Source organism: Gobius niger (assembly GCF_951799975.1).
Source record: "Gobius niger genome assembly, chromosome: 3".
Classification (NCBI taxonomy): Eukaryota; Metazoa; Chordata; class Actinopteri; order Gobiiformes; family Gobiidae; genus Gobius; species Gobius niger.
In genome coordinates this window covers 6,312,457-6,335,324 of record NC_136854.1, presented here as the reverse complement: position 1 = coordinate 6,335,324, position 22,868 = coordinate 6,312,457, and the positions used below count along the sequence as shown (strand labels likewise).

General features: G+C 43.8%; 1 protein-coding gene across 1 annotated transcript in view; it reads right to left on the bottom strand.

Annotated features, from left to right (window-relative positions):
• Positions 1-22,868, bottom strand: part of LOC306961346 (bromodomain-containing protein 4-like) — a 461,990-nt gene that overhangs the window by 351,234 nt on the left and 87,888 nt on the right. The gene's annotated exons all lie outside the window — the stretch shown is intronic.

Genomic DNA, 22,868 nt, shown 5'->3' with positions numbered 1-22,868 from the left:
AACTGTACACTGTATACTATATAGCCTGTGCTTTACTCCCATAGGCGGACCCTCGTATTTAGAAAAATAAATAACTGTATGGAGGATAATAGATTCGACCTTGCTACAAAAACAATTGAAACTCAAAGTATATTTTGGTCTGATAGAAAAACACAAAAACAAAAAAAACAAAAAGAAACACATGTAGGTCGGTTCTTTTTCCTGATGTTGGCTGGTCATATAAATAGGAATCTATCTTGTGTTTAAAGAAGAAGAAATGGGGAAAAGTGACCCGGGGCTCCATAAACAAACAGAAAAGTTTCATGTACAGTTCTAGTTTCTGCTTTGTTTGTGTTTCTGGGTCTAGTAGAGACAAAGTGTCATAATCTACAGGAAAAAATGGAATAAAATTGCCAATGGGAAACATTAAAATGTAAAAAAACATTTTCGCCGCATTTTTGTCACATTATTTAAATGTTTTTGTCGTGTTTTCATCTCTTTTTTATTACTTTTTTGTTGCTTCTTTGTTGTATTTTCAGCATGTTTTTATCACTTTTTGTGACTTTTTTGCTTTTCCATTGCTTTTTTGCCAAAGTGGAGAAAATGTGCTGGGGACGGGGGGTGAAGAGGTTAAAGGCACACTGCGTAGCATTTTGGACTATTCACCTCATTCCGGAAGTTTGCGTGGGCGGCGCCGTGAATTGTGCCCGCCCCTTTTCTCCCATCAGTTAACATAGGCCTGGAGAAGTCCAGATAAAATCAGTCACTACATGAAAACAAAGTCTTTTTCAGGCCGTGCCGAGAAACGCTGCAGTGTTGACATGTCGGTGCAAATGAACATTGGACATTTTACAGATTCAAGCAGAGAACTGTTCCCCTCGTTCTCCGTTTAATGAACTGGCTTTGCGCTCGACCGGAAGTGTCAGGACAATGGAAGTGCCGAGACAAAGCAAAAAGAGTCAAAAGTGGGCGGGGCAGAATAAGGTGAATACTGTTGCCATCAAGCAAAACATGCTCTAATGAGCAGCTCGACACAGAACATGCTCTCAGTGCAGTGGGTAATCACAGAATGGATGTGGATGAGGAACTATAAACTTTAGTTCTTTAGTCCCATCTCCATGGAGACGAGCTGGAGACGTCATGTCTTTGAAGAGCGGAGCCGCTCACAGCAAAGGCTCATGTTTGTTTGTACATTTATGATGAAAATATAAAAAATAAATCATAAAATAAATGCTTGTATTACAATATTATTTATTGGGCAACATTTTACGTGGTGTGGCTTTAACGATGCTTGTTTTTTACGATACCAATACTTTTTTTCGATGCCTACACTAACATTTAGTTCATTTAGAACGGAATAAAGTTCATTTGTTTCATTCTTTTTGATCTGTATCATTTTGTTCCTTGAGTGCTGTCCTTGGACCCAACAGCATCAAAACTTGGTTTCTAAAGATATACTTTTATTCCATATCTGCTTTTGATATATATATTTTTCTATACCAGTAGAAACCTAAACTTTTTTTCCAGATAGTAAACTGGTTTAACAGGACCCAGCCCTATCCATCGTGCCATCATTGAACCTCTGGCCCCCAAGATGATTTTGAGAAATATTATTTCGCAAATCAAAGATCACATATCTGTTCAAGTGCTCTGAAATTCGGGAGATATTGTCAATATTTGAATAATGTAGTAGGCCTGTCATTTCCCGGTAAAGCAGTTCATTAGTTCATATGATGCACAACATTCCCAGAAAATGGTATTATACTGTGAAGTCCGTCCTGTTTTTACTGTGACAAACGTGATAAACAGCTCTACAGCCTTCATCAGCACTCATCTGGTAAGGGCACTGTCCAAGGTGCTGAAACAGGTTGACCGTGGTTGGCTTTTCAGGCCGAGGGGTCTTCAGTGTGGGGTTGTGATTGCTCAATGAACAATCACACACACATATACAGTATATTTATATACATATATATATTTATATACATATACATATATATATATATATGTATATATATATATATATATATATAATATATATATATATGTATATATATATATATATATATAATATATATGTATGTATATATATATATATATATATATATATATATATATATATATATATATATATATATATATATATATAATGTATATATATATATATATATTTATATACATATATATACACATATATATATATATATATATACACATATACATACACAAATATATTTGTAACCCCCTTCATGTGACACGGACTGTTCTGCCCCTGCCCCTATTTGCTCCCACCGACAACTTGGGAATGATAAAAGTCATGGGGTACGCAGGTAACATCCTGCTCCTCCTTCAACCCCCCCCCGCCCCCAGACGGTAGAGTCCTACCGTCTGATACCGACAAGCACCTTCTGAGACAATTTTGCAGGGGTTGTTGGGATAACCCTCTGATTACCAAGCTACAGTTGGAACACCGACGAAGTAATCCTCCGACATTTGCAGAGCTGTTAGTACTGCTTAGAACAGAGGAGGACAGACAAATGGTTAAGGACAGCCTCATGAAGAAGCACATGGGCAACACCAAGCCACGCGCCCATGTCCAGTCCCAGCAGTCCTGCGAATGTGGACATCCGGACTCTAGCACACTGAATGAGTTGAAGGAGCAGATCCAAAAACTACAGCAGCAGATGTCCACACTGCTATCAAAACAGCAAGGTGCCTCTCCAGATTGTATTTATTTGTATTCGATGCACTTTTGCATTGTATTTTATGTTATGTTTGACCTTTGTAGCACTTTTGTCAACTCAGTTGTTTTAAAGTGCATTATAAATATAGTTGCCATTGCCATTGCCATTGCCTCTCCAAAACCTTATCCATCCCATACTCCATCAAAACCCAGCACTGAACGCAGCTCCTCAACCAGGCCCAGACCGAGCTTTTGTTTTAAATGTGGCGAGGAAGGACACATTGTTACCTCTTGCAGCAATAAAGCCAATCCAAGCCTTGTTCAACAGAAGAAAAAGCAGCTGCAACAAAAGCAGCAGATCTGGGACAGGAACAATTCGTCGTCAAACTAGAGGGAGTCTCTGCAGAGGGGCATGCAGAGGCTACTTCAGAACCACGTCCCATTACCCAACCCCAGTTCAATGCACTGCCTAAAGGACTAATTGGAACGAGAAGTACCGCCCAGGTCACTATTGATGGAACTGCTTTCAACTGTCTACTAGACACTGGTTCTCAGGTTACCACCATACCACAGACCTTCTACAACACCTACCTGTCAGAGCACGACCTGAAACCCCTAAACAACCTCCTGGAGATTGAGGGAGCAAATGGACAATCTGTGCCATACCTTGGCTACGTGGAGCTCCTGTTGACATTTCCAACTGACTTTTTGGGTGCAACTGCTGATGTCCAGACACTTGCTCTCGTGGTGCCTGATGTACAAACCTGTCAGCCATTGGTTCTTATCGGAACAAACGCCCTTGACCTGGCCTATGAAGAACACCTGGAGCGAAGTCCATGCTTCAGTCCAGTGCCCCTTACGGCTATAAAGCAGTGCTGAACATCCTGGGGCAACGGCACAAATGGTTGCAAGACAACCATCATGGAATCGTCAGACTTGAGTCGGAAGCTTCCCAGATCGTGGCGGCCAGAATGACTGTGGTCCTTGACGGTGTCGCTGTCTGCCGTTTCCCCCAGACTGAAAAGTCGGTTGTCATCGAGCATCCAGTGACCTTTCCGTTACCTGGTGGCCTAATGGTCCGTTCTTGTCTGGTTGATGTAACTTGTCGTGGTCTCTGCCACTTACCTGTCATTGTCCACAACGAGTCCGACCACGACGTCCTTCCCCCTCGAGCTGCTCTGGCCAAACTGAGTGGCATTCAATCTGTACTGTCAAAAGAACAAAGTGTCAAAGCATCCGCATCTCCCCACACCGCCATACCTACTTTTGTCCTTGAACAGAATCCCAGAAGTCCTTGCACAGCATGATCTTGATTTTGGACGAACAGATAAGGTCAAGCATCAGATCAAGTTGTCAGACCCCACGTCATTTAAGCAAAGACCGAGGCCTATTCACCCCTCAGATGTGGATGCAGTACGTAAGCATCTGCAGGAACTGCTTGACTCGGGTGTGATCAGGGAATGTGATTCTCCATTTGCCTCACCAATCGCGGTAGTACGCAAGAAAAATGGAAGTGTCAGGCTCTGCATCGATTATCGGAAGTTAAATCTCCAAACCATCAAGGATGCTTATGCCCTGCCCAAATTGGAGGATGCATTCACAGCGTTATCTGGCTCACAGTGGTTCTCAGTGCTTGATTTTAAAAAGAGCGAGAACGTATTCTCCAATTCACTCAAAAGCATCTCCACGACCCAAATCTGATCACCATAGACCAGCACACCGTTGAGGCCGTTTGCAACAGACAGCTTGTCTATAGCTCAACTGATCAGCCGTCTGACACAGCTTTGATCCAGTCGTTTTCTGTGCATGTTGACAGTCTGCCCGACAGTTACACCAACGATGTTCAATTTGCGTCTGTTGTCCCTCAGTTCAAAGCTGCAGAGGTCGTTGAGAAACAGTGAGCTGATTCTGTTTTACAGCACGTAATTGCACAGCTGGAGACAGGCCTGACACCGCCTCCATCCCTCAGAGATGAGCTCCCTGAGTTGCCTCTCCTGTTACGAGAACTAAATAAATTGGAACTCCGAGATAATATCCTCGTGAGGCAACGGCAAGTCGGTGGCCAACTTCAGCACCAGCTTGTTCTACCACAGGAGTGTCGCACTGAGGTCCTGGCTGAGCTACATGACAAGATGGGACACTTGGGAATAGATCGGACACTCGATCTGGTTCGCAACAGGTTTTACTGGCCGAAGTTGGCGGTTGATGTTATCAACAAAGTAAAATCCTGCGAACGCTGCATCAAAAGGAAAGCGTTGCCGGAAAAGGCTGCCCCGCTTGTGAACATCAAGACGACCAGACCTTTGGAATTGGTGTGCATGGATTTCCTTTCAATCGAACCAGATTGCAGCAGAACCAAAGATGTCCTTGTAATCACGGACCACTTCACAAAATATGCAGTTGCAGTTCCAACACCAAACCAGAAAGCAAAGACGGTCGCCAAGTGTTTATGGGCTAATTTTGTCATCCATTATGGCATCCCAGAAAAGTTACACAGCAACCAGGGAGCGGATTTTCAATCGAGAACAATTAGAAAACTGTGCAAAATGGCTGGGATTTACAAGGTTCGCACTACACCATATCACCCTCGTAGGAACCCTGTCGAGCGATTTAATCGCACACTGCTAAATATGCTTGGGACTCTGACTGATGAAGACAAACTCCACTGGAAGGATTTTGTAAAACCCCTTGTACATGCCTATAACTGTACCCGCAACGATGTGACTGGCTTTACCCCATACGAGCTTATGTTTGGACAACAACCAAGATTGCCGATTGACCTTGTTTTCGGGCTGCCTGTGAGTGATGACAGTCAAACACACTCTCAGTATGTCCAGAAACTCAAAGAGAACCTTGAGAAAAGCTATCATATGGCTATGGTGAACTCTGAGAAGGTCATGCAGAAGAACAAGTCTCGGTTTGATAGACATGTGACAGCCTCTGCCTTGCAAGTTGGTGACCGGGTACTTGTCAGAAATGTAAGGCTCAGGGGAAAGCATAAATTGGCTGACAAGTGGGAGTCTACTGTCTACACCGTTGTGAAACGTGTAGGCTCTCTTCCAGCGTATACCGTCCGTCCGGAGGATGCGGCTCGACCACTCCTTAAAATCAGCTTTTCATACAATCCATCTCAGCGGTGAGTTTCACCAACGTGTTTTTCCAGCGGCAAAATAACTTTGTTTAGTTACTGTTTGATACAAAGTTTCGAGCGGTGACCGCTTCCGCTTATTTCTATGCATAGCTCCGCTATGATAGCGGCTAGTTTTGTTTGTCTTAACTTTAAAGCCTTATAGGGTCAATCCATGAATCGTATTGCTTACATGATAAAAATGACATGTTGCCTTATATTCGGCAGTTGTATTATGTCGCTGAATATTTGTTTGTTTTCGGTATGGCCTTGGTTGTGTGGTTGTGATACACATTGGCCGACTGTTATGATAGTAGCCTAGCGCTCGTAGCATTGACGGCTTGTTGTGCTCAGTGGTGGCCAGACAATTTTGATTAGGGGGGAAATGGGGGGTTCTGGTCGTTTCAAGGGGGGTCTCATGAAAACCAACAAAAAGTGGACACGGCTAATAACTGCATATTACTGCTGCTAAACCATAAAAACAACACAGCATATCAACTACTTTGTTTTTAATTAATCTATTGCAGTTTGCAAACAATATGCTCGCCAAATAATTGCCAAAGCCACACCCATGACAGAAAGCATATTTACAAAAGAGTGGGTGCAGCAAATTTCATGAGGTGTTGCAGTGATTCTTATGTTTATATTTTTTTATAGGTCAATTAAATTATTAATTATGATGAGGGCCAGGAATCTATTAAAAGAAGTAACAAATTAATCGCAAATCTAATTTTAATTGCCTTCATGAAATGCCTAAAATCTCTTGACTCTCTAGAATTTACTTTGGCTTTGAAGAAGGCCAAACCATTTCTCTTTAGCTCAATGCTCCCTGAGCCTTCCCTTGCTGTGCTGGTCCTCAGCGAGGGTCACCAACCTACAGATATGACTGGCGACTGGAAAAAAGCCACCGGAAATCCACAGGAGAGAGGCGAGATACGGGTGAAAAAAATGTAAATGATATGCAAATACAGAACCAGCGGCGACCACCAATCACAGAACAAGATCTGACAGACACCTGTGCGTAACGGGCTCATGCACTTCAGCTGCGTCTCAAACGAGAAGGGGAAAGCTGCAGACCCGGAGCCGAGACAGAAATATTAACCATTATTAATGGCACATTGTTGCATGTATATGTCATCCCAGACTAGTTTTGACTGTATTATTATTATTATCATTATTAGCCCAGAATTACAACATTTGATTTTTACACATTAATGACATCAGTGTTGATCTTTTGTTTTGTGAAGTTGAGTAATTTAACAGAAAGATGCTGCTGAATTTAGGACAGGGAAGACCCTGAAGGTACAAATTATATGTTTTACTTTGTTATTGCATCTGCAAGCTAACATTAACCCAATGATTTCTCTCCTTTCTTTACTGTTTACAGCAATGGCCTGTTACCACAATAAACATTTTATTTTGTTCCAAAATATTGTCTCTGTCCCTTATTGAACAAATGAAGGCTCTGAGTCTGTCCTACCAAATACAATGAAATATTGGAGCAAAACATACAGTTTCAATTTCATAAAATAACCCAAATAATAGTACATGTAAACTAAGTTACACAAAATAATCCCAACAATACAACTGTAAAACATGAGCTAAATACCGTCGCATATCCGTCTTTACCAGCAGAGGGCGCACTATCACGGTGGATTCGCTTTTCACGGTAGATCTGTCTCGGCTCCGGGTCTGCAGCGATCCATTATTGTCTCAAACCCACCTCCACGAGCTCCTGCACAACGGCTAAGGAAGCAGAGCAAGCTGAGCGAAGGATAGAGACGTTTTCCGCTTGGTGTGAGCGCAGTGTGATGGTGAATTCTACTGAACTAGACTGAGAGACCATTTAAAGTCTCAGGGACCGTTTGCAGGTGTTTTAGATTCATCAGCTGATGAAAGGGTGACACTGTGAGCCGACAATACAGTCCCTTTTCACAATATTCTAATCTTCTGGGATTTTGATTATTATTATTATTTATTTATTTTTTACAAGCTGTAAGCTAAAATCATCAAAATTCTAAGAAATAGAGGCTTGAATTATCTCCTGTTGCATGTCATGAGTCTATATCATGCAGTAGTTTCACATTTTAAGTAAGAAATACATTTTTCAAGTTTCATCTGTACACATTGAAAGCTAGCGCCACAATCAAATACAACACGAGTAGATCAGTAAAAACAACACTACACAAGTTTTTTCTTTTGTGGACGATATGCACCATGGTGTGGTAGGCTATATACCAAAGCTATCTATCTTCTCTGCATAGCTGTGACTCTTGGACTTTGACAGCATATCCTTTTTTCACCGTATCTCCCATGTACTCTTTGTGAAACTGACAGTTTTTGCTTAGCTTTTTCTTTACTCTTAGGACACGTTGGAGTAACTTCTTTGAGGGACTCCCATTTTTCAATGCCTCTTTTGCAACTGAAATGCTTTCTTGAATGTACAGCTTGTCTACCATGCACAATGATGGCAGAAATGTGCCTTTGGCTTGCTCATCCATTCACTACATTTCAACCTGAAAAGACTCACAGAAACGGAATGACAGTATGAGTGTTTTATTAACGAACATGAATTATTATTGGGGCTCAGACCCCGGCGGAAGACTGAACGAACGATATGGAATGCATGGCTTTGACGAATGATAGCCATGATCTTCCCCGGAGCCTGGACCCTGGTGGTGGTGGAAGAGACCTGGGTAGGCACACTTGATGAGCGGAGCCGGGGAGGAGCCAGGCGGAGAAAGGGGTGGAGGAGGGTCGTAGCACGGCTGGCAAGCGGCTGAGTGATTGACCAGGAAGCCTAAAAAGGGGATCCTGAGCGATGACAGGCTGCTGAGGGGATGAGCAGCTGCGGTGATTGGCTGTTGTGAAGGTGCGGCTTGATCGGAGTCCGTGATTGGATGATTGGAGTGCGCTGCCGGTGATGAGGTGATGAATGAATGCAGCTGGTAGGTCTTCCAGGTTGAATTTGCGCCTAAGCTTCATTTGCCCAGATAGTGATATATTTGTTCTCATTAATCCCACTGATTTCCATCTTCTTTATGACCCTGCATTTAGTTCATAGTTTTCAATACAATCATTCCCAGTTTTTTTTGTCCACAAAGGTTTAACTGTTCTGCGAGAGCTTCAGTACAAAAAGATACGGAACTTCCTGCGTCCAAGAATGCATAGGTTTGTATTGTTTTGTTCCGTTTTTGTCCATTTGAAACAGTAGCAACTTGATTTCCATGTATCAAATGCTGAGAGGACCTCTGTTCAGTTTAACAGCCTGCAGTCCAGGGCTGGACGATATATCGATATTTAAGATAAATCGATATATTTTTTAAATGAGATATAGAATTAGACCATATCGCAAATATCGGGATATTTCCAATTCAGATAGGCTATTAAGTTAACTAAAAGAAACCGGTAATCTGAAGATGATTTTTTAAAAGTTGATCTTAAACTGAGCACTTTATTTTGTTATGTCCTTATATATAAATGCTGCCCTCAGATTTTTATTTTATTTTATAGGCTATTTTTATCCAAGATATTTTTATTTAAATGTGGGCATTACAGAGCTTTGTTTTACAGTGTTAATGTTTACATTTTATAGTGAGTCTTCAATAAAACTACTCGTATTTTACTTTGACTTAATTTCATTCCACAGCTCTCACTTTGCGGAAAAAATATTGGCTCAGTCTCAGTTTGCAATCTTTTACAGTTTGTCCCTGAATTAGACAACTAAAACAGAGTCCTACCTTTCTCAGAAATCCCAACTTTGTTTGGTGTAACTCCCCTGCAAACCTGTAACAGTCTATTAGGGCGTGACCTTTCTTGCAAAGGAAACAGAGTTTAGTTAGAGCGATATTTTGAGATTGTGGATCAGGTTTTTTGTTTGATTCTGTGGGGTGGTCAAAGCTACTTGCATTTGATTTTTCTCTTTTTGGCAGAAAGGACACTGAGGCAGTTTATCAGTGTTGTTTGTCTGAATGCCTTGATAAAAGATCTGAAACTGAGCGGGTCACCTGTAAACACAGGTATGTCACGCCTGGGGAGTTGTGTTGTTTGTTGTTGTGTTACATAGTTGTAGATATTTTGGCTTGTTCTCTCATTTGTAATCAGCATCCTCATTGATTGACCTGGAGGTTGTCGTGGGATAAGGCGTTTTGGGCCTGGCCCCAGTAGGAGGCCTGTGTTCTGGTGCAGGTGGAGGTGCTGCAGCATTGTCCTGGCACTACACTTACCTTTGAATCCAGGTCATCAAAATCCTCCTCTGTATCTGCATGTGCATACCCCTCGTACACTTTAAGTTTTGCTCAGTTTGTTGGGGTGCAGGCATAGGTTTTGTGTCCGAAATGATTTCTTAAGTGATACATTCCTTTTGTTGGCTTCTAGTATCCATTTGTTTTTGTTCCATTTGCTTTCTTTTCATCCACAGGTTTATTGTGATTTTGCATAAGCCCCTGTTTCTTAAATTCCACAAGATTTTGAAATTTTGGTCCACTTGGTGTTCATCTTTGTTTACATTTTTAGTTGTCTGAACACCAGACAACTAACACCAGGACTTCAGCTCCTCTAGAGTTATCTTGGGACACTGGTTGCATTTCTTTACTTTCCTGGTCCACTTGGTGTTCATCTTTGTTTACATTTTTAGTTGTCTGAACACCACAAGATTTGCTTCAAAGTCTTTAAATCTTTCATGTATTTCATCATAAGGTGGGTCATCGTTCAACAGTTCATTTGTAGCTCTTAACTTTGTTTGCAATTGTCTGTATTTGCATCCTTTGAGGTAGAAGGTCAACTTTGCTTCGATGCCCTTATCGGTGAGCGTTGGCTCCCTCTTGTGGACGTTTTCCGCCACATCCACTTCTGCAGTTTTATCAGCCATTAAATATTTGGGATAATCCAACAGTCAGAATCATCCAGGATCCAGAGGTGCATCCACACAGCAGAACTCATGGATGGACAGACGCTTTGGTGTTTAAAAAATGATTTTAGTCTGATCGTACACCAAGTGTCTCAAACACTGTGACTGAACACAAATAGTCCATTACCAAAGCCACTCACAGCATTATTCATGATGTACCAGCACCAGGTTTTTGACCAAATATTATGGCAATGTTTGAGGGTGACCGGCCACAGTGAGCAGTCTGGGCTGTAGCTTTGGCTTGACGTGTGCTTTGAGTAAAAAATAAATGGAATGTCCAAACTTACAGGATAATGGAGCAGAGTGTTTAATGTGGTCCAAGTTCCACAAGATAGTTCCAAAAACAGACAATGAGTTCCACAATTCCTCAGTTTGTACAGTCAAAAAACTGTTGGGCCTAAACCCAGGCCAACTTCCACATCACTACTCAAGTGTCCCCCAACTGTCCAAAAAAAGAACTACATGTTTGCGTGGAGAGTACCCCGGCTATGGGTCCGTTTGTCCGAATAAACCTGAGCTCTTGGCAGAAGCCTGACTCGGGCTACACTCACTACAGCCTCAGACGGGAAGTCCCTGCCGAGCCTCTTATTGTTTCTGGGGTCACCTTCTTAACGTCGTGGTAGTCGAGTGGGAGACTTCCAGAACTGTAGTGAGGATTGACAGTCTAACCTAAGACTCCTGGTACATTTACTAATCCCACAACCATACACTTTCATACCATCACCAAAACCATTCAAAACATCGAGATATCAGGATTATGCAATTTAGTTGTCATAATAAAAGGACACTTACGCCAGTTGTAGTTTTAGGATCCAATCAAATTATTTATTTCGCAAATTCAATATTCCAAATTCCATACAATGTAACAGAGGGACAGAAACAGAACACCTTTGTCTATGCACATAAGATCAGCCTGAAGGCCCGCCGAATCTGTTCCTGAATCGTAAGACTAATGTGGTCTAGAGACAACCCTGATCCTTCACCAAAGTTAAAAGCGACTAGATCTCTTAGAGGCCCAGTTGCTAGAGCACACAACTCTCTAAATGAGCAGACAGCGTGCACAACCAGTATCCTCTGCTAAGTGAGAATCGCGCCCCAGTGAAAGATAAGTGCTTTATGGTCAACCACAAAAGTAGGTTGCGCTCTCGAACTCTTTTAGGTGCAATGCCTCCGTCACCATCCGTAAGACAGAGTAGGAGAGAAGTGATGGCCCCGGGGTCAGGAAACACCTATGAGTCGTCAGCCAAGTAAACTTGTTGCGACCGGCGTATAGCTGTCAGAGCAGCCGTATTTATCCACTTTGTGAAGACATAAGGTCTACGTCAGAAGCGAGGGGATTTTTACAACCCACAACCACGTCCCTTCTTCTGAGAAGGCTAGGTGCGAGGTGTTTCCTGTTATTTGATAGCATCGCGTCAGAGACGCCGACTCTGTTTACATTTCAAATAGAGCATAGGGGGCCATCTCTCTCCCCTGTTGCACAACGCTATTTTTACACACACATCATGTACCTGGTCACAAAAATACTGATCTGAAAACCTGATCAGATAAATGAAAACAACAAAACATATTATATCCATTATAATCATTTTTATAGCATTGCTTTCTTTGTTTTATCATTTTTATAGCACCCTGGTCCTGAAAGGGAACCTCGGCTAGGTATACTCTTTTTTATTCTTTTTATATTAGGGTTTTCTCCATTTTTTCCATTTATTTATAAACATTACTCCCTGTACCTGATATTTTATTCTTGGGAACCTCAGTATTACTGCACCCTTGTGATACCAAGGTTCCAGTCTATATACATTTTTACAAGCGGGATTCATCACTTGTTGAGAAATACATTTTTCTAGAAACACCTTTATAAAAGTACGATTTAAGCCATAAGTCAAAATCAATTACAGTTCTTTCCAAGCAAGCAAGCAAGTGTCACTACAGTAAAGCAAGTTCACCTGTGATAACCATTGAATGAGGATTGAAGCACTCTGGTAAACTTTGTAAACTTGGTATGTTTCTAACAGTAACCCACATGTTATATCTTATTTTGGTAAAAAAGAAAACAAATTCATATTAAACTTCATCAATCATATAAAAAGCATTCACAACAAATACTCAAAGTCTTAATAAAAATAAAAGTCAATACAACAAAACCCTTTCTTTTTATTTTCTGCAGATATGCTCATATTTTATAACGCCCTTTTCATTGGGAACTTTTGTGGGAGCAAGCGAGGTTAGGGAATCTAAACTACATTTTGTACTCCTTTATTTTCTATCAGACCCCGTTTGAGGCATCTTCCTCCACATTTTAAGTAATACAACTCTCATACCAAGCATTCGAGTCGTTTAGACAGCAGCCCAGTAAATAAACTCTCATACCAAGCATTCGAGTCGTTTAGACAGCAGCCCAGTAAATAAACTCTCATACCAAGCATTCGAGTCGTTTAGACAGCAGCCCAGTAAATACAACTCTCATACAGAGCATTCGAGTCGTTTAGACAGCCCAAGCCTGAACTGTCTGAGGTAATCAACAATAGACTCCCTTTCTGCTTGAAGCAATTTCCCCTTTCTCAGCATCGGTTCTATCACAGCAGGAATGTTTACTCCATTTTCACCTTTAAACCCCCTCTGGACAGATACTGATATAGGATCAAGAATTGCAGCTAAAGAGAAGCCCAAAAAGCCACTCTTCTACAATGTTTACCTGGCCCCGCCCAAACACGCACAAATATGTCACGATTTGGTGTCTACAAAACAAATTCGCTATTTTAAGGAGAACTAAAAGGGCCTTTACATAAAACTAAATAAAAGCGTTCAGCTTAACATGGGATGAGAGAGTGGAAGTGAGCGTCTCCAGGGTGGGGCTCATTCTGCCTTCTGATTGGATAAAATCACCTGAAGAATCAACACAAAAATGTAAACACACTTTTCACTCACCTCGAATGTTTCCATCTGTGAGTTTAACCCTGTTGAGCTCAGATGTGGAGACACAGCTCATATTTCTAAACCTTCTTACATAGCTTTTAGCTTTAGCTGGATGCCTAGATGACGTCTGTCCCGTCGATGACCCGTCACACATGACATGCACGAGCGAGGCCGTTCTCTGTGGGGAATGAGGAAGGACTGGTTTGTTCAGGGCGACTCCTGAGGCACAGACCGGCTGCAGTCAGCGCCACAGTCAGAGCAGTGTGTGTCACTGCGCTGCTCGACGGAACCTCGGCACTGGCCCTCCACCCCTCGGCACTGGCCCTCCACCCCTCGGCACAGGCCCTCCACCCCTCGGCACTGGCCCTCCACCCCTCGGCACTGGCCCTCCACCCCTCGGCACTGGCCCCTGTACCGGTGAGTCCTACAGGTGAACTGTCCTACAGAATTTAAAGGGAGACACTGCTGCAAGACTGAAAAATCTTTTCCATTTTCAGATGTAAACTTACACCTGGAAACAAACCATAAACTAATCTTCACAGTAACATGTTTCATTCAAAGGTCATTTTCTCCAAAGGCATTTTTCTCTCCTTGTGGCAACAGTATCTCCACATAAGTAGCTCCCACAGACTTTCCAGTCTCGGACTTAACAATATTTTGAAGGAATTTCCAGAGGGATTTTTTTAATATCTACTTTTGAGTTTTGAATTTCCCGACTCTATCCATTATTCAAATTGTGTTGCTGAAAACATGGGCAATTTTGGGCACTTTTATGCGTAAAATGTCTTATTTTCTTATAAAAATATGAACTGACAGAAAAGTTGTATCATGTTATATATGTCAGTGATCGACAGCAGAAGTTTCAGACTGTTATCTCTACATTTAAAAAGTTTCTCTAAAACGTGCACATTTGGAACCGGAGGAGGGTAACCAAAGTGTATTGTTACTTTTACTAGATATATTTCTATCGTGGAAGAGACCGTGCACATCATCAGTCAAATAAAAGTAGAAAAGTATTTGGTTAAATAAGCACTTGTGAGCGTATATGTTTTTAGAAATGACTTATTCCAAAATAAAGAACTTAAGAACAATCTGGAATAGATTCTGGACAAATCACTTGCACATTTACTTACATAATGTTTCACCTGGGTAAGAACACTAATACTTACAGCGCCTCTCAAAAGTACTAATACACCTTGAAGTTTTACACATTTTGTCATGTTCACAACCATAAACATTGTATTTTAAATTGTTTACTGATTCACACACAAGTAACAGACAACTGTGAAGTGAAAGCAAAATGATACATGATTCTGTTATTTTTCAAAAAATAGAAAAGTGAAAAGTGGGGCGTGCATAAGTATTCACACAGATGAATGAATACTTTGTGGAACCCCCTTTTGCTGCAATAACAGCAGCAAGTCTTTTGGGGTTTGACTCTACAAGATTTGCACATGTAGAGACCGACATTTTAGCCCATTCATCTTTACAAAGCAACTCAAGCTCTGTCACATTAGAAGGAGAGCGTTTGTGAACAGCAGTTTTCAGGTCTTTCCACAGATTTTCAATAGGATTTAGGTCAGGACTTTGACTGGGCCATTCTAACACATTACTATGTTTCTTTTAAACTATTCCATTGTAGATTTATCTTTGTGTTTCGGGTCATTGTCCTGCTGAAGGTGAATCTCCGCCCCAGCCTCAGTTCTCTTGTGACTCCAGCAGGTTTTCCTCCAAAATGTCCCTGCGCCATCCATCTTCACAACTATTCTTACAGTCTCCCCAGTCCCCGCTGAGGAAAAGCAGCCCCACAGCATGATGCTCCCCCCCCATATTTCACACTGGGGATGGTGCACTCAGGACGATGAGCAGTGTTAGGTTTGCTCCATACATAACGTTTTGCATTTGGGCCAAAAAGTTCAATTTTTGTCTCATCTGACCAAAGCTCCTTCTTCCACATGGAGCTGTGTCCTCCATATGACTTCTAGCAAACTTCAAACGGGATTTCTTATGGCCTCCTTTCAATAATGGCTTTCTTCTTCCACTCGTCCATGAAGGCCAGATTTGTGTAGTTACGACTTATAGTTGTCCCATGTACAGATTCCCCCAGCTCAGCGGCAGGACTTCAGCTCCTCCAGAGTTATCTTGGGGCACTTGGTTGCATTTCTCACCAGTGTTCTCCTTGTTCGGTCTGTTAGTTTAGGTGGATGGCCGTGTCTTGGTAAGTTGGCAGTGGTGCTACACTCTTTCCATTTCTGAATGATGGATTGAACAGTGCCCCGTGAGATGTTTAAATCTTGGGAAATCTTTGTATAACTTAACGCTGCTTTAAACTTCTCCACAGCTTTATCCCTGACCTCTCTGGTGCTCCTTGACCTTCATGATGTTGTTTAGTGACCATACACTCTGACCATAGCTCTGAAGGCCTAAAAGAACAGCTGTAATTATACTGAGAGTAAATTACACACAGGTGGTTAGGGCAAGGAGTGAACATTCTGCAGTCATGAGTAATGTTATAAAGGCAATTTAATGCGCTCAGAAAAATGCTGTATGAATACTTATGCACGCCCCACTTTTCACTTTTCTATTTTTAAAAAAAATAACAGAATCATGTATCATTTTGCTTTCACTTCACAGTTGTCTGTTACTTGTGTGGGAACGTTCAGTAAAAAACTACTCTAAATAAAATCTTTATCTTTATGGTTGTAAACATGACAAAATGTGCAAATGTTCAAGGTGTATTAGGCAGTGTACTAAGAAAGGGAGTGACTGCTGTAGTTTTAGAGCACTACCTGTACCTGTATAACCTGATGTATTTGAGTAAAGTACTGCCTTGGAATACATGCTGAAGTACATGTGTGTTAGTCCTGTTTTAATCCACTACCATGTCAGTAATCTACAGCTAAAGTTTCAAACTGATATCTCTACATACAGCTTTGTTCACCTCAAAGCTGTAACAGCAGAATATTCATAAAGTACATTCCTATTTTGCTGAACTTTTACTAGAGTCATTATTAGGATTATTAGTTTCATTTCAAATGTTGCTTGTACTGAATGATGTCCTTCTTAAATCTGCTCCCAGCACAACCCCCTTTCTCCACTCTCCTCCTCTCCCGCTCTCCCCGTCTACCTCCCCCCTCCCCCTCACGCCCTCTCCTCTCTCTCCCCCTCTCCCTCTCTTCCCCTCTCTCCCCCCTCTCCCCCTCTCTTCCCCTCTCTCCCCCCCTCTCCCCCTTCTCCCTCTTCCCCTCTCTCCCCCTCCTCTCTCCCTCTCTTCCCCTCTTCCCCTCTCTCCCCCTCGCTCCCCCGCTCTCCCTCCTCTCTCCCTCTCTTCCCCTCTCTCCCCCTCTCACCCTCCTCTCTCCCTCTCTTCCCCTCTCTCACCCTCTCACCCTCCTCTCTCCCTCTCTTCTCCTCTCTCCCCCTCTCCTCCTCTCTTCTCTTCTCCTCTCTCCCCATTTCCCTCTCTTCCTCTCTTCTCCTCTCTCCTCCTCTCTTCTCCTCTCTCCCCCTCTCCCTCTCTTCCCCTCTCTCCCTCTCTTCTCCTCTCTCTCCCTCTCTTCTCCTCTCTCCCTCTCTTCTCCTCTCTCCCTCTCTTCTCCTCTCTCCCCATCTCCTCCTCTCTCCCACTCTTCCCCTCTCTCTCCCTCTCTCCCTCTCTTCTCCTCTCTCCCTCTCTTCTCCTTTCTCCCCCTCTCCTCCTCTCTTCTCTTCTCCTCTCTCCCCTTTCCCTCTCTCCCTCTCTTCTCCTCTCTCCCTCTCTTCTCCTCTCTCCCCCTTTCCCTCTCTCCCTCTCTTCTCCTCTCTCCCTCTCTTCTCCTCTCCCCCTCTCCCTCTCTTCTCTTCTCCTCTCTCCCCATCTCCTCCTCTCTCCCACTCTTCCCCTCTCTCCCCCTCTCCCTCTCTTCTCCTCTCTCCCTCTCTTCCCCTCTCTCCCCCTCTCCTCCTCTCTTCTCTTCTCCTCTCTCCCCCTTTCCCTCTCTCCCTCTCTTCTCCTCTCCCCCTCTCCTCCTCTCTTCTCCTCTCTCCCCCTTTCCCTCTCTCCCGCTCTTCTCCTCTCTCTCCCTCTCCCTCTCATCTCCTCTCTCCACCCACTCCACTCTCTCCTCTCTCCCCCTCTCCTCCTCTCTCCCACTCTTCCCTCTCTCCCCCTCTCCCTCTCTTCTCCTCTCCTCCCCTCTCTCCCTCTCTTCCCCTCTCCCCCCTCCCCACTCCCCTCTTCCCACCTCCCCTCTCCCACCCCCTCTCTCTCCTCTCTCCCCTCTCCCTCTCTCCCTCTCTTCTCCTCTCTCTCCCTCTCTTCTCCTCTCTCTCCCTCTCTTCTCCTCTCTCCCTCTCTTCTCCTCTCTCCCTCTCTTCTCCTCTCTCCCTCTCTTCTCCTCTCTTCCCTCTCTTCTCCTCTCTCCCCATCTCCTCCTCTCTCCCACTCTTCCCCTCTCTCCCTCTCTCCTCCTCTCTCCCTCTCTTCTCCTCTCTCCCTCTCTTCTCCTCTCTCCACCTCTCCTCCTTCTTCTCTTCTCCTCTCTCCCCCTTTCCCTCTCTCCCTCTCCTCTCCTCTCTCCCTCTCTTCTCCTCTCTCCCCCTTTCCCTCTCTCCCTCTCTTCTCCTCTCTCCCTCTCTTCTCCTCTCTCCCTCCCTCTCTTCTCTTCTCCTCTCTCCCCATCTCCTCCTCTCTCCCACTCTTCCCCCTCTCCCCTCTCCCTCTCTTCTCCTCTCTCCCTCTCTTCCCTCTCTCCCCCTCTCCTCCTCTCTTCTCTTCTCCTCTCTCCCCCTTTCCCCTCTCCTCTCTCCTCTCTCTCCTCCCCTCTCCTCCTCTCTTCTCCTCTCTCCCCCTTTCCTCTCTCCCTCTCTTCTCCTCTCTCCCTCTCTTCTCCTCTCTCTCCCTCTCCCTCTCTTCTCTTCTCCTCTCTCCCACTCTTCCCTCTCTCCCCCTCTCCCTCTCTTCTCCTCTCTCCCTCTCTTCCCCTCTCTCCCCTCTCCTCCTCTCTTCTCTTCTCCTCTCTCCCCCTTTCCCCTCTCCCTCTCTCTCCTCTCCCCCTCTCCTCCTCTCTTCTCCTCTCTCCCCCTTTCCCTCTCTCCCTCTCTTCTCCTCTCTCCCTCTCTTCTCCTCTCTCTCCCTCTCCCCCTCTTCTCCTCTCTCCCCCTTTCCCTCTCTCCCTCTCTTCTCCTCTCTCCCTCTCTTCCCCTCTCTCCCCCTCTCCTCCTCTCTTCTCTTCTCCTCTCTCCCCCTTTCCCTCTCTCCCTCTCTTCTCCTCTCCCCCTCTCTCCTCTCTTCTCCTCTCTCCCCCTTTCCCTCTCTCCCTCTCTTCCCCTCTCTCCCCCTCTCCCTCTCTTCTCCTCTCTCCTCCCCTCTCCCTCTCTTCCCCTCTCTCCCCCTCTCCCTCTCTTCTCCTCTCTCCCCATCTCCTCCTCTCTCCCACTCTTCCCCCTCTCCCTCTCTTCTCCTCTCTCCCTCTCTTCCCCTCTCTTCCCCTCTCTCCCCCTCTCCCTCTCTTCTCCTCTCTCCCCATCTCCTCCTCTCTCCCACTCTTCCCCTCTCTCCCCCTCTCCCTCTCTTCTCCTCTCTCCTCCTCTCTCCCTCTCTTCTCCTCTCTCCCCATCTCCTCCTCTCTCCCACTCTTCCCCTCTCTCCCCCTCTCCCTCTCTTCCCCTCTCTCCCTCTCTTCCCCTCTCCCCTCTCTTCCCCTCTCTCCCTCTCTTCCCCTCTCTCCCCCCTCTTCTCCTCTCTCCCTCTCTTCCCCTCTCTCCCTCTCTTCCCCTCTCTCCCTCTCTTCCCCTCTCTCCCTCTCTTCCCCCTCTCTCCCTCTCTTCCCCTCTCTCCCTCTCTTCCCCTCTCTCCCTCTCTTCCCCTCTCTCCCTCTCTTCTCCTCTTTCCCTCTCTTCTCCCATCTGTTTCTTGCCTCAAGGCATTGTGCAGTTGAGGCACTTTTGTTGGAAAATCAAAAACAAAACTGTTAGAGATAGGGATGAGCTACAATGGAAAAATGTCACCAAAATAAGGTCATCCCCCCCCCCCCCCCCCCCCCCCCTAAAATAAAAAAAAGTTGTACAGTAGAGAGTTAATTTTAACATTTTAAGCTCCCTTCATTAGTCCCTTCAGTCCCTATAAAGTAAGTAAATAGTTTGCCCTGAAGTCCTCCTGAAAAGACTGAAACACTCATCACTTTCTCATTCCTCCAGATCATCGTGAGGGCGCCTCCTTCTGCGGTAACCTCTTGCACCACGTCGGGGGCCGGTGCCCAAGGCAATGGGCGTCTCCGGGTCCAAGCGCAGGTTCCTCTGGCAGAAGAAGAGGTCGCCTGTGGAGAGGGCCTGGCGCAGCGTCAAGAAACTGCACAAACGCAACACGAAGAAGCAGCAGCAGGAACAAAGGAAGAAGAAGAAGCAGGAACAGAGTAAGAAGAAGCAGGGACAGAGTAAGAAGAAGCAGGAACAAAGTAAGAAGAAGCAGGAACAAAGGAATACAAGCGTCCCGGGACTGGACAGGATCAGGGCCTCCATAGGGGGACAAAACGGGGCTGGACCAGGACTGGACAGGATCAGGGCCTCCATCGGGTGACAACATGGGACTGGACGAATATCAGACTTTCTCATTTCCCGCACTTTTTATGTTGTAATTTATGTAAGCACTTTGTGGCCAGAAATGGTGTATTTGACTGTATTTTGACTTGTATAATGTCACAGAATATATTCACATCCAGTGCTGCTTATATTTCTCACAGAGATCTTGTATCGACGATGGCAGAGTGGGACTCGGCTCGCAGCGTGGTCGTCTCCCACACTTCCCAAAGTTTCTTAATGGGGTTCAGGTCTGGTCTTTTATAGCTTTGCTCTAATATCAATAATCATCTAAATCAATCATAATGGGAGAGGGAATTCTGCAGTTTACATGATAAATCATAGACTCAAATTGCAAATTGTTTAGTTTTCACATTGTAGCAGACCTTAAAGCATTTTGGAGCCAAGTATAAACACTCTGTTGCTTGACCGTGACAGGAAAACTCAGCACCATGAAGGCGACTGCATAAAGTCAACTGGAGAAGTTTGGACCAAAACTTAACATCTTCAGCTTTACTAACCCCGAAACAAACAAACAATAAAACCTGGTATAAGGCCTTGAAAGTGGACATATTATACATTACATCAACATTATTTTGTAGGCCACAGTATTGATATTTTACATTTTGCTATTTCAAATGATGTCTCTCTAAGAATTAAATGGCAACAATGAAAAACAGGCGAAAGAGATGGGGCTCCACCTGCTGGCAGCTGTAGGAATAAGAATACTTGTTAGCTTCAGCTGGGCCTGATGAACAGCTAGGATGCTGGATTATGGGTTTCTTCCAGGTCTGTCTCTGATGAGGGAACAATGTTATAACCTGGTTTAAAGTAAAAAAGAAGCGGCGATTTTGCAGGACGCTGTAAAGAACTGGCAGCTTTTAGGATGTCCTGATGTTAAATGTGTTGGTTTCTCTGAGCTGTTGAGTGGCTCCTTTTTAAAACGGTCATTTAAAAGCCTGAATACGAGCTCTCGGATTGGTCGTTGGATAGGGCTGGGTACTGTATATCTTTAGATCCAAGTTTTGATTCTGTTGACTTGTTTCCACTCAAATTTATTATTTATTCACCTGTTCAAAAAAAAAAAGAAAATTGTCCAATGTTTTCCCCATTTTACACCCAATTTTTTGTTCTTTTTTTTTATCACCAATATTTTCCCTATTTTCCCCCAACTTATTCCCCATTTCCCCCCTATTTATGTCCAATCTATTTCCTCCTCACACATTTCTTGACATTGGAGATGAACACGATATTGTAAATGTGCAGATCTTCCACAAATGTTCAGTTTTTACTGGTTCTAGATGACATATATTTGTGTATAAGTATCATTGAGGGGTTGGTTTTGAAAGCCAAGTATCGTTAAAGTATTGTTGTCTAATAACATGTATCCTATCCATATTACTGGACTGATTAAAGGATTCTATTTATTGTTTCTGAGCTAATGTGAACGGTCACTGATCTGTACCGTTCTGCATTCTTGTCATTGATTTAAGAAACTGCTTCTTTCAGCTACTTGCCTCCCAGAGACTTTGAGCGAGTGTTTCACATCACCTGGACTATTGTCATTCTTTATGACCAGGCCTCTCTGAAAAGGTTCCAGGCGGTACAATAATGCAGCTGCCTGTTTGTCGACACCAACACATCATTGCATTGGCTCTCACAGAATCCATTTGAAACCTTTGCTCATTGTTTTTGAGGTGTTCGGTTCATGCTCTGGTCTTCCTCTGAGCTGCTCTTGGACACTCTCAGAACAAATGGAGAGCAGAGGGGACCAAGCCTTTTCTCTGGACCAGGTGGCCTCTGCAGAGTCCCTTCAGCATTGTCAATCACTGTTGAAGACGCACCTTTGCTCACGGGCTTTTGTTTTTGCGTGCGAGTGTAAATGTTACTGTGCTGGAGAAATAAAGTTGACATTGTTCTGTGAAGTCGTCTTGTGTCGACACCAACCTGAAGGATTCATTCAGCCCCAAATCTAAAAGCATCTTACAGCCTAGAGGCCAGGGCTTAAGCCTTATTTGAAAGCCTTCAAGCTCATGTTCTGCGTTTTTCATCCTCATTTTTGTCTCGCTTTTTGAAGTGTTTTTTTTTTTCCCTCCCAAGAAGCCTTTAGATTTGGTTAAAGCCAAACTGGAGAAAATGCACTCGTTAAACACCTGACAAATGTGTCTCTTATACCTAGAAGAACCTTATAAACATTTGTTGGAAGGCAAGGCAAGTTTATTTGTAGAGCACAATTCATACACAAGGCAATTCAAAGTGCTTCACAGTTGCATAAATAAGAAAACAAATACAATCAATAAAAACATCAACATAGAATTAATCAATTACAGTAAGAGCCAAGAGTGTAGATAAAATACTTTCAGTTATATGCCTTAAGTCTTGTTTAGATTCGCTCTGTCTTGAGCACTATTTTAAGTCTTGTTTGGACTCGCTCTGTCTTGAGCACTATTTTAGGTCTTGTTTGGACTCGCTCTGTCTTGAGCACTATTTTAGGTCTTGTTTGGACTCGCTCTGTCTTGAGCACTATTTTAGGTCTTGTTTGGACTCACTCTGTCTTGAGCACTATTTTAAGTCTTGTTTGGACTCGCTCTGTCTTGAGCACTATTTTAGGTCTTGTTTGGACTCACTCTGTCTTGAGCACTATTTTAAGTCTTGTTTGGACTCGCTCTGTCTTGAGCACTATTTTAAGTCTTGTT